Source organism: Euprymna scolopes, chromosome 1 (genome assembly GCF_053919585.1).
Source record: "Euprymna scolopes isolate OS-2025 chromosome 1, ASM5391958v1, whole genome shotgun sequence".
NCBI lineage: Eukaryota > Metazoa > Mollusca > Cephalopoda > Sepiida > Sepiolidae > Euprymna > Euprymna scolopes.
In genome coordinates this window covers 100,665,406-100,677,214 of record NC_136482.1, presented here as the reverse complement: position 1 = coordinate 100,677,214, position 11,809 = coordinate 100,665,406, and the positions used below count along the sequence as shown (strand labels likewise).

The 11,809-nt window shown below is 28.9% G+C and overlaps 1 protein-coding gene across 3 annotated transcripts in view; it reads left to right on the top strand.

The window, feature by feature from the left end:
- Nucleotides 1-11,809, top strand: part of LOC145259833 (RNA-binding protein 39-like) — a 138,856-nt gene that overhangs the window by 231 nt on the left and 126,816 nt on the right. The window contains exon 1 of one of the 3 annotated variants that reach the window (XM_080117999.1): nucleotides 2,171-2,251. The exons of the other annotated variants lie outside the window; for them this stretch is intronic. The gene's annotated coding sequence lies outside the window, so the exon portion shown is untranslated. Of the gene's footprint in view, nucleotides 1-2,170; nucleotides 2,252-11,809 lie in introns of those variants that run through there. 3 annotated transcript variants of the gene reach the window in all.

The following is an 11,809-nucleotide window of genomic DNA, read 5'->3' as shown; positions in this document are numbered from 1 at the left end:
TTTCTGGTTAAATGTACTTTAAGAAAATGTTGGCCTCGATTGCAAAATAAAATCAATTATGAAATCGTGCGTTCTGTTCGTTTTCATCGTCCCAAATTATCTTTAGAAAAGACGAGATCTATGTATGCGATTGTTCGATTTGTACTTTTAAAATTACATTGCAATTTAAAATATAACAAGGGTAATAAAAAACATTCTTAAAGATTTAATTGAATATAAATATCTTTTCTTGGTACTTGTGCACTTTTGCCACCGTGCTGAAACAATAACGTTATTTTGAAAGCCATTCTTAACATGGGGAGGGTGTTTTGTAATTATTCTGTGCTTTCACCTAACAATTAAAAAAAAAAAGATCGTGCTTGAATTTAACCCGAAAAAATTTATTTAATACTAGCGCGGTGGCAAAAGTGCACAAAAAGCACCGTTTTCTTTTTTTCCCCTCCAAAAAGAGAACTGTTTCGTAAAAATTTTTACCAAGTTTTAAATTTTGAGCTATGATCCTTTCCTGATTTTGTTACTTAGAGTTCTTTCTGCTCTTCAATTATTATTATTATTATTATTATTATTATTATTATTTTAATAAGGTTAAAAAAACCCAACAAAATACTAATTTCTTTAAAAAATGGTGGTATATTTTACCATCCACAGAGGTACGTAAAAGTGGCAAAAAAAAATGTATAAATAAATTGGCGCTTCTAGAAATTTGAGACGAGATTTTCGGAAATCATAAAACTGAATTTCACATGAAAACAGTGGTATCTACGTATTCCTCGTATTTTAAGATGATTATATCAAAAAATTACGAAAATTGATCAGGTAGAAAATTTGTGGTAAATTTGACGTGTCCCACTGTCCCACCGTATTATAAACACCCCAACCTCCCCATGTTAAGAACGGCTTTCGGAATAAACACCCCAACCTCGAAAGCCGTTCTTAACATGGAGATTGGGAAGTGTTTATTCCAAAAGCCGTTCTTAACATGGGTGGTTTGGGGGCGTTTATACTACGCTGGAGCAGGTAAAAAAATACCAAATTTTTTATTAAAGAAAATAAAAAAAATAGAATTTGAAAACGATCGTAAAACAGAATTCAACAAGGAGGTAATTTTCCGTTCGAATTAAACAAAGCTGGCGGCAATTTTTCACGATTAAAGTTTAAAAAAAAAAAATTTTGATTTATAATTCAGTAATCATGTAATTTTAACTGCATAATTCGGAAGCTACCATTGTAACTTATTAGAATTGACAAAAAAAAAAAAAAAAAAAAAATACAAAATCTCGTCCCAATAATGTAGAAGCACCAATAAATGTTATCAAAGACAAGATAAGGTACTCTTTTACCCATCTGGGAAAGTTCTTAGTGGTTTTACTCACTTTAAAACGTTTATTCGGTTCGTACGTTACGTGAGAACGAGAAAAATAGCCGCGAATTGACACCTAAATATTCAAATATTAAAGTTTCGGGTGAGTTTCTAACAGTATTTTGTATAATATTTTGAAGTCATTATCAAAACTTGAAATATGTAGGTGTCGATTTCTTGTTCTCACCTAACGCTCTTCCTCTTGCCTTGATACTATGTTTTCCGAACCGAATAAACGTTTTAATTTAAAACTTTTAAAGTTAGTAAAACCACTAAAAGAATTTATTTTGCCTTCTATGACACTTATTTTATTTATTCATATTTTTTTACCACTTTTTTGTACCTCTATGGATTGTAAAACAAACCCAAAAGGGGATATTAATGAATTATGAATATTGACTTTGTTACATCTTAAATTTTGATGTAATTGTAAAACTACAGATCGAATAAGCGTATAGAATGGCGTCTTTCGAAAGAATTTGGAGCGCTGAAAAGACGTACATGCATGACCATGATATAACCCTTCCCCCTTCATATTTTACTAATTTTCTCAAATCATCACAAAGTAAATGATTTTTTTTCTTTTAAATATTTTGTTTCTTCTCGGTACATAGTATAATTGTACAAAGTGATTTTCTAATTCATTATCATGAAAATATAATCTAATCAAAACGTTCCGAACATTCAAATAAACGTTTGCTTAGTGATTGCTTAATTTCATGTCGTGACTTTTAACGTGACGTGACCGTCGTTAGCCACGGTTTTAACCTCATTTTCCAGTTCTTCCCAAAACACTCATATCTGTATCGCGCATGCGTGTCTACTTACACACAAATACTTCAAATATTTTTAATTTGAAATAAATTTGTGGGATTGTTAAAAAGATAATCGGTAAGTTTAAGATTTGTTAAAATAAATTTACGTTTCCTGTCTTGGCACTCATGCACTTATTGATCCGTGCTGAAATAACATTATTTAAAAAGCCATTCTTAACATGGGGAGGGTGTTTTGTACCTATTCTGCACCTTACAATTGAATAAAAAAAAAAGCATAATAAAACTTTAATTAAACTCGGAAATACGATTTAAAAAAATAGCGCGGATCAGTAAGTCCTTAAATTATTTTTGCTTTAAATTATTTTTGGAAGCAAATACGATCTTATTCAATTTGAGAAAGCTTCATTAACTATCCCATCCAATTGTAAACGAACACATGGGTGGCACGCAATAAACAAAGAAAATTTTCAAATTTGTTTTTCGATTAATAAATAATGTAGAAGCTAACAAATTTGATATCAGAAGATAAAAATATACATAAACTGTTCACTTGCAAGTTTTTTTTTGGGGGGGAGGGGTGTACCGTGAATCATTAACTGTCCTTATCCAACATAAGGTAATTTTTCCAGTGTGTTTAAACGCCTCCCAAGAACTTTTCACCGAAAAGTAAAAATGAGATTCTAATTTTTAGGCGATTACAGAATGGAAAGATAATTGCCAAATAATCATTTACAAAAGCGAGCATGTGCTACTACTAAATTAATGTTATTTATAAAACCATTGGGGTTGTATTACAGTACGCATAGATTCGAAAAAGTTATCAAAAAACAAATATATAACAAATAAATGTCATCAAAGGCAAGATAAGTTGCTTTTCTATCTAACTGGATAATTTTTTACAGTTTTTATTTATTCTAACATGTTTATTTCAACTCGAAAAACAGTGTTTACCGATGTATTGGAAAATTCAAAATGGCGCCCGACTCTCTGTTCAACACTAAGTTTGGGAAAAGGTGTTAAAAATAAGAAACTATAAAAATACTGGTTAAAACCCACCAAATATTTCAACCTATGTCACAGTAACATATTGAATGAGTTTCTAACAGTATTTTGTATAGTTTTTTTAATTTTTATCTCATTTTCCCAAACTTACCGTGTTCAACAGTCTCGCGCCATTTTGAATTTTCCAATATATTGTTAAACACAGTATATTTTTCGAGCTGAATAAACATTTTACGTTACATAAAAACACTAAAAACGTATCCAGTTAGGTAGAAAAGTAACTTATCTTGCCTTTGATAAAATTTGTTATATATTTGTTTTTTGACAACTTTTTCGAATCTGTGTACAGTAACACAAACCCGGAATTTAAACATGAAAACACTATCTAAAATTAGAATGGTCTGTAAATTGCAAAATGCCCCCCCCCCAAAAAAAACAAATACTTAATTTCTAGAATGAGAGAGAAATTTAAAATGATCACCGACTTCCGAACCAGATAGCATTGGAGAGACAAACTGATTGGTGAATTAGAAAGATCACAGGTCGCTTGTATCGCCCTCTATTTTTTTTTTTTTTTTTAAATAGTATTTAAGTTTTACGATATCTAACATTTTAATAAAAAATGATATTGGGAAACTTAAAAATATTATTTAAAAAATAGCACGGTAACATAGGTTATAATGAAAAAATTTTTCACGGTGACATTTGGAAACTGAGAAGTTCGGCTAAATTTTGAATTAGGTATCTCCAAAACAATGTGAAAAAAAGAAAGTATGATTCCGTGACGTCAGACTTGTGTTAACTATACGAACTATGGAAAAGCAGAAGCGACTTAATGATTTTTTAAAACCTTCATTTATTTTCTTCAAACTGCAATTAATAATTAATCTTTGTTATAATTTTGTTAGGTTTTAAGATTTACACAGTTTAATGATTAATAATATTCTAAACATTTGTATATTAAATATGAAATACGGTTTTACTGAATGTTCATGTCGGCTTCCATACTTTTGTTCGGTAAAAAGAGGCAAACAAAATATGGGGGGGGGGCCTTACAAAATGCTTAATATTTGTGCAATAATATTTTCAAATCGGTTTTAATCTGGAGATAAAATAGCTGACAAGAGCCATGTTTATATAAAAACTTAATATTTAAAAAAAATTAAACAATTAAAAATCTGTTGTAACGAAACATTTTGGAATAATGGAATTTTAATCTTTTAAAAATTAATGTTTACAAAGTTTCTTTTTCTAGGCAATTCAACTGATTTTAGTATATATTAATTTGAAAACGCTATTTAAAAAAAACTTGGACTAGTCTGGAAATGTGTGATCAAAGGAAAGAAAACCTTATTTTTAGTGGTGGGACGATTAATCGGAATCGTTAATCATAAGAATTGTGTATTTTGGAGAGAATCGGAATCGCATCGTTAAAAAATACCATAGATTTACGATTCTTTCTTATTTTTAAGTTGAATTTTTTGTTTAATGTGAGATTGATACTGTCAAAAATTTATGATAAAAACGTCATATTTAATGATATACAAGAATTTTATTAACTACTTTAAAGGTAATCTTTATTTATCTTAATGAGTTTTCTTATTCCGTCACATAAGTGCTGTCTGTTTTGAAACTTTGAGGCCCATGATTAGTTATCTGTTTGCTCTGTTGCAAAACTTTAGGGGCTGCAAGGTAACATTGTTTTCATTTGTGAGCGAAGTTTATTTATGTATAAAACAGCCTATGTGAAGTCCATAAAAAAGTTGATGAATACTTAACTCTAAAAGAAAAAAGATTTTGCAGTGCTCTCATTGCGAGTAAATCATGTTCAAAATCAGTGATTTTTCCAACTGGCGACTAAAAAAGGGGGCTTATCTTTTGCCAAGTTTTTTTTTTTTTTTAACCGACACTCTTCCATTAGTAAATGAAAATGATGCCTGGTATCACAGTTGTGATGTGAGCATAGGTAAATGTTTCCCGACTCCTAACAAAAAATAAAAAGGTCAGAATCAGCATTAAGACGGAGGCGATTTTGAAAGTTCAAATTACTTTTATTTAACAATAGAAATAAACAATTACCAAAAATTTACTTTTTTATATAGAAATAAAGATGTAAATTAAGACATTAAATAAGAATAAACATTAAAGGACGATAAGTATATAATTATATTATAAAAATATTTATAGAAATAAACCAATGGTAAATGTTACCTTATGCTACAACAGAACCCCGACCACTCTGATTTGATTTTTAGGGGTATTCGAGGTTGCTGACAACGAATCTGATAATCAAACCCGCTGCAAATATACCGTTTGCATGGTATGAACCGCTAGACCTTGGGACTATTTTGTGTCATTTCACCATCTTTGGTAGTGTTGTTCGTGCAAACAGGCGTAGTGAAGTGTCTTATATCGCATAGGAATCTTTAAGTGGTCATTTCAAATCAAGTTTAAAAAAAAAAAATGTGGTTTATTTATTTTTTTTTTTTTTCTTATGTAATTTTAATGCTTTTTAATTGATCTAAAAATAGTTTTAGCGGTTTACAAAAACATAACCACCAAACATATTATGTTTTTCATTCTTTTTTGGGAACTTGTGTAATTTAACAGGTGCTTAGCCGTTTTTCTGTAAGTAACACACCGACATTTACCATTTCACAAAGTTCTGCCCCCCCCCCCCATGTAAACAGAACTTTGTGAAATGGTAAATGTCGGCGTGTTACTTACGGAAAAACGGTTAAACTGCAGAAGCACCTGTTAATGGAATCCCCCCCCCCAAAAAAAAAGAATGAAAAACAAAAACATGTGTTTGCTGCTTATGTTTTTGCAAACCGCTCGTGAAAACTTTTTTGATCAATTAAAAAAACGTTAAAAACTGTAAAAAAAAAAAAAAAAAAAATGAACCACATTTAAAAAAAAAATTTTTTTTTAAATTCTCTTATTAGAAAGATTCCTACGCGATGTGATAAGACAATTCACTGCACCCGTTCACATACAAACATATCATGTAAGAAAAACACTACCGAAGGTGGTGAAATGGCACAAAATAGTCCCTAAGTCTAGGGGTTCATACCATGCAAACGGTAAATTTGCGGCAGGTTTGATTATCAGATTGGTTGTCCGCTAGGTGTGTCAGAAATTTTATGAGAAATATTGAATAATTCCACCCCGTCTTTCCAAGCTTATAACTCCTCGAAAAATGTAATTCAAGCCCTAATTTTTTTTTTTTCAATTAAAGGAGCAAGGACGAAGGTTTCATTAAAAAAAAACAACAAAAAACGTGTTTGTTTTTTTTTAAAAAAGGTTTTAAACTTCGGACTTTACAGGTAAATTTCTAAAAAAAAAAAACTACTTTTTTGTTTTAAATTTGAATATATTGATCTTTTATCTTCAGTTTGTGATATATAACACTTTGGTGAGTAAATTAATTATTTACTTTTTAATAGACATTTCAAAATGGGAGGCATGAATTAATTTGACCCCCTGTCTTTCCAAGCTTATAACTACTCGAAAAATGTAATTCGCGCCCTAATTTTATTTTCAATTAAAGGAGCAAGGACCAAGGTTTCATTTAAAAAACAAAACAAAAGAAAAACAAACAACGTGGTTTTTAAAAAGAAAAAAGGTAAATTTCTAAAAAAACACTACTTTTTTTGTTTTAAATTTGAATATATTATTTATTGATCTTTTATCTTCAATTTGTGATATATAAAACTTTGGTGAGTAAATTATTTACTTTTTAATAGACACTTGAAAATGGGGTGGGGCGTGAATTAAAAAAAAAAAAACGTTTGTCTAAAATATTATATTCAGTTTATTGGAAAGAGCATAAAATTTCACATTGACCCTGAAAATATCGTAAAAATTGAATCAATAGAAAAATTTTGATAGATTTTTAAAGTTTAAAAATTGAAAAATACTTAACTCATAAAATTCAATTAATTTCATTACTGTTTTTAAAAAATAAAAAAAAATATTTCTATTACTTTTAAAACAACTTTAATAGTTTATTTTGGAAGTATAAGTATAATTAGTAATACACACGGACGAAAAAACGCTTTGGATAATCACAGATTTCAAGGTAGTTCTACTAAAATAGCCATATTTTTTAAACCAAAGCACTTCAAGTCTTCAAATTACTACTGTTTTGTTCGGAAATGAATATACTTTCAAATGAATTAATGAATATGAATGTACATTATATATTTTAAGAGTTTTAAGCAAATAAAGTGATAAAAATGTGAACGTCATAAAATGGCGTTTTCGGTAAGGTTTTGTAATGATCCCCCCTGTTCTCTAAAGGTCCGTACCGTGATTGTATGAAGAATTTCGTCATGAAATTTGGGAACCAATTAGAAGAGGTGTTAATCTTAATACTGTCAAGTGTCCGAAATATTTTTGACCATTTCTTTTTTTGTTGTGTTAAAAATAAGACTTTAATATGACGAGTATTGAACATTTTGAAAAAAAAATTCTTCGGATACCCAGTAGTAAGTAAATCAATCTTTTTACTATCTTTATCAATTAAAAGTATTATTTTATGTTGAGTAGGACCGCGGTAATTGATAATTTAAAAGGACCTACCTGAAAAAAAAATTGTTTCTATTTCTCGAATTTGGTCAAATGAAGTTAGTATTACTAGAAGCAGCAGCAGCAGCAGCTCCAGCCTGTAGAATCAGCAATAGCACAGTGTATAAACAACACGCGTTCTTTAATTTTTATTCAAGAATGAATTAAGAAAAACATGAAAATATGAATATAAATGTTCTTATATGTTTAATGAGAGCTATTTTGTTATCAGAATAACATTAGTTTAGAACTATTCGGTTTTCAGAATGTATAATAACAATCCCAACCAATTCGGCATTATGAATCTGTTGCAATTTCTCACATTTCTCGTCAAATTTAAAAACATGGTTAAAAAAACAAAAACTTTTGTAGATATATAGCTTGCATGCACTTTTATTCTTTAAATTAGTTTTGAACAACGAATTAAAACAATGTTTTACTGCGAACAGCCACAAATGTTTTTTTTTCAAAATCAAAATAAGTATCAAAATCTCGTTTATACATAGATTCGAAAAAGTTGTCAAAAAACAAATATATAACAAATAAATGTTATCAAAGGCAAGATAAGTTACTTTTCTACCAAACTGGATATATTTTTTGTGTTTTTATTCAATGTAACATGTTTATTCAGCTCGAAAAACATAGTGTTTACCGATGCATTGGAAAATTAAAAATGGCGCCCGGCCCGACTCTCTTTGACACGGTAAGTTTGAGAAAAGGAGTTAAAAATAAAAAAAACTATACAAAATACTGTTAAAAACTCACCGAATATATGTCAGCCTACGTCACGGTAACATATATTGAGCGAGTTTCTAGCAGTATTTTGTCTACTTTTTTATTTTTAACTCTTTTCCCCAAACTTACCGTTTCAAGAGAGTCGGGCGCCATTTTAAATTTTCCAAAACATCGGTAAATACTGTTTTCAAGCTGAATAAACATGTTACATTAAATAAAAACACTAAAAAATTATCCAGTTAGGTAGAAAAGTAACTTGCTTTTGATAACATTTATTTGTTATATATTTGTTTTTTTGACAACTTTTTCGAATCTATGTGTATAGTAATACAAACCCTCAAAATCTATATTAATATTCTTGAAATTTTAAAAGCAGTTAGAAAACACATCAAACTACAATTAGGAAGCTTTTTATTTCGTTATTTTTTTTTTCTACTTATTAAGCGAAAGATATTTTTACAACCTGCCTCAGCGTAGTATAAACGGCCTATGGAATTAACACCTTCAACCTCGAAAATAGAAATCAACAAATTTTTGAACGCTCTCTTTGAAAAAAAGCTCTCTTAACTTCACCTCTAATACAAATTATGTGTGGCAAGTCTCCTAAAACACTCTTTAACCCTAACAATAACACTAAGTTCGAGTGGCAAGCCCCCCCCCAACAAAATACCTCTAAGCCACATACAAGCATCTAAAACAAACAAACAAAAAATAGATCCTTCCTTAAAGAAAAATACACATAAAAATAAATTGGTTAACTGTCCTAAAATGCTAGAATGGCCAGGAAATGATGAATTATTTTACAGTAAATGTTTGTGAAACTAACCGCTCCCCCTCTAATATTGTTTTTGTTAGCTTTGTCTCTGTCAAGTTTTCAGTATGTTCGCACATAATTTTCCTTAGCCCTACAATTAATTCAAAGTCCGAATGGCAACCCTCCCCATATTCTCATTGCATAGAAACCCTCTTAAAACTACACATAATCATCTTAAAAAAAAAAAAAAAAAGCATGCATATTTTCCCATAGAAAAAAAAAACAGTTAACTGCCCTAAAATGCTAGAATGACCTGTAATAGGAAATTATTTTACATTCAATTCTAAAATAATTTGTTTATCTTTCATTAAAGTTTTTCATGGCATTTTATACATAATTTCCTAAAAAGGTAGAATCACATTTTGGAGGGGTGGTCAGAAGGAGTTGAGTGGGGTTAAACAGAAGGTGTTAATCTACAATAATACCAAAGAAATATTGCAATATATTCATTTTTAAATGGTCTTATGTTTAGATTTAAGTTTTTTGTACATAAAGCACATTACAATTCAACTTTGAGTTCTCCAACTTCTTTTCTGTTTATGGATACATGGCATTTTTAAGGAATTGCTGCATATTTATGCACATTTACTGCAGATTATTTGGAAACCATAAACTTTGGGAGATTTTCAGTTGCATATTCTGATTCCTTGTACAAAAATACACTTATATGGTAAATTTCATTTCTTAGTCTTGTGTTTTAACAAAGATATGACATTTTTACTGAAAAAGTAGTGTAAAAAATGTGACGAAACGCATATGGTCTTAAAGAGGGAAAAATATCCAAATGTGTGAGGCACAAAAATAGCCATAACTTCCTTAATTTTAATCAGATTTTAAAAATTTAAAAAGATTCTTTCTTAGCTCATCAAGCTCTTTCTATGCATACCAATATTGAAATATTTCAAGCTATTTCAATTTTTTCATGTGTATTGCTAGTATAATCCATAAAGAAAATAAACAACCCACTTTTAAAAGAGAAATTATGAGTTTTTTATATTTTATTCACAGTTTCATGTTAGGGGGTGTCAAAAATTCTTACAAAAATTCTGATACACCTAGTTGTCCGCTACGTCGAATACCTTTAAAAAAAAACAAATTATCGGTGTTCTGTTGTAGCGTAAGGTAACATTTACCAAGCCAATTTATTTAGATTTAAAAAATAACATTATTGTTAAAGATATTTTTAAAAAGGTCAAATAAATAAATAGGAATAATTTGAGACGATTGAATGTAAAAGGCTAAAAATTTAATCAAAGATTTAGTTATTTTTAAATTTCATTTAGAAATAAGAATATTCTAGAAAGTGGAATAAAAATCAGTTAGTGATTGAAGCTGCAAAAAAAAAAAAATGTTAAATTTTAAAAAGTTATCGAACATAAAGAGAAAATAAAACAAAAAGATGAATATCAAAAGATTAAAAAAAAAACATGTTATTCCCCTTGAAATTTGATGTTTTTATATTTTTGTTGAATTAATCATGACTGACCTTTTTCTTTAAATTTTTTAATATATAAAATAACTCCTGAAATTGATTGTTATTAATTTCATGGTGCATGTTTAATTCATGGTTAAAATATTTGTTTTGACTTTTATCTTCAATTAAAGAAATTTTACAAAAAAAATCAAATCTTTTTCAAAATTCCCTTAATTGTATTTCCACTTATTTGCTGTACCAAATTTTTTCGCTACACAAAAACTTTCGATTATATAATGGTATATTTCAAAACAACAATTCCACGGGAATCGGAATCGTACTTGGTATCAGAATCTTTAATCAACATTTTCCTGGAATCGGAATCAGAAAAAATTTAGGAATTGTCCCAACACTACTTATTTTACTGCAGGGTCGGGGTACTGAAATTTTATATAATTTTTAAAATAAAAAATGTTTTTCCTTGCCTACAAACTTGTTATATATAGCTTAGTGTTATTTATTTATTAAACCTGATTTAAGTAAAAAGTTGTGTATTATGAGTAATGCTAAGACCCATATCACTAAATAATTTACGTAATTAAAATAGGAATTAATTTGCTTTCGGTGTTAAGACAAAATTTAGCAAAAAAAAAACATATCTCTTAAAGATTTTTTTTTTTTTTTTTTTTTTTGTGGATCAATGAAATATTATGGTTCAACATAAAAGAAATACATTTAAACTGAATTTACCAGTTTAAAGTTTTTTTTTTTTTTAAATTAAAAATCTGATTTTGAATGAATTAGGGGCAGATAGGTGCTTAAAAAATATCTTTAAAAATTAAATATTTTTCTGAAATATTATTCAATGAAACAGTTGGTTTAGAATAAATACTGGTTCAATGGTGGTCTAGGTATATTACTAAAATTATGGATGTTTTCGTTGTCTTTTTGTTTGTAGGTATTTAACTCCTTTCCATCGGGGACAAGGCCTTATCGCCATGCACATCGGATGACATCATAAAATTACCATTCATTCCTTATGGTCATTTATTTTGAAGTATTTGAACTGATGGTTTCTATCTAGTATCAATATTGTCTATACCCCAAATTAAACTAAACCTTGTCTAACATCAGAGGTG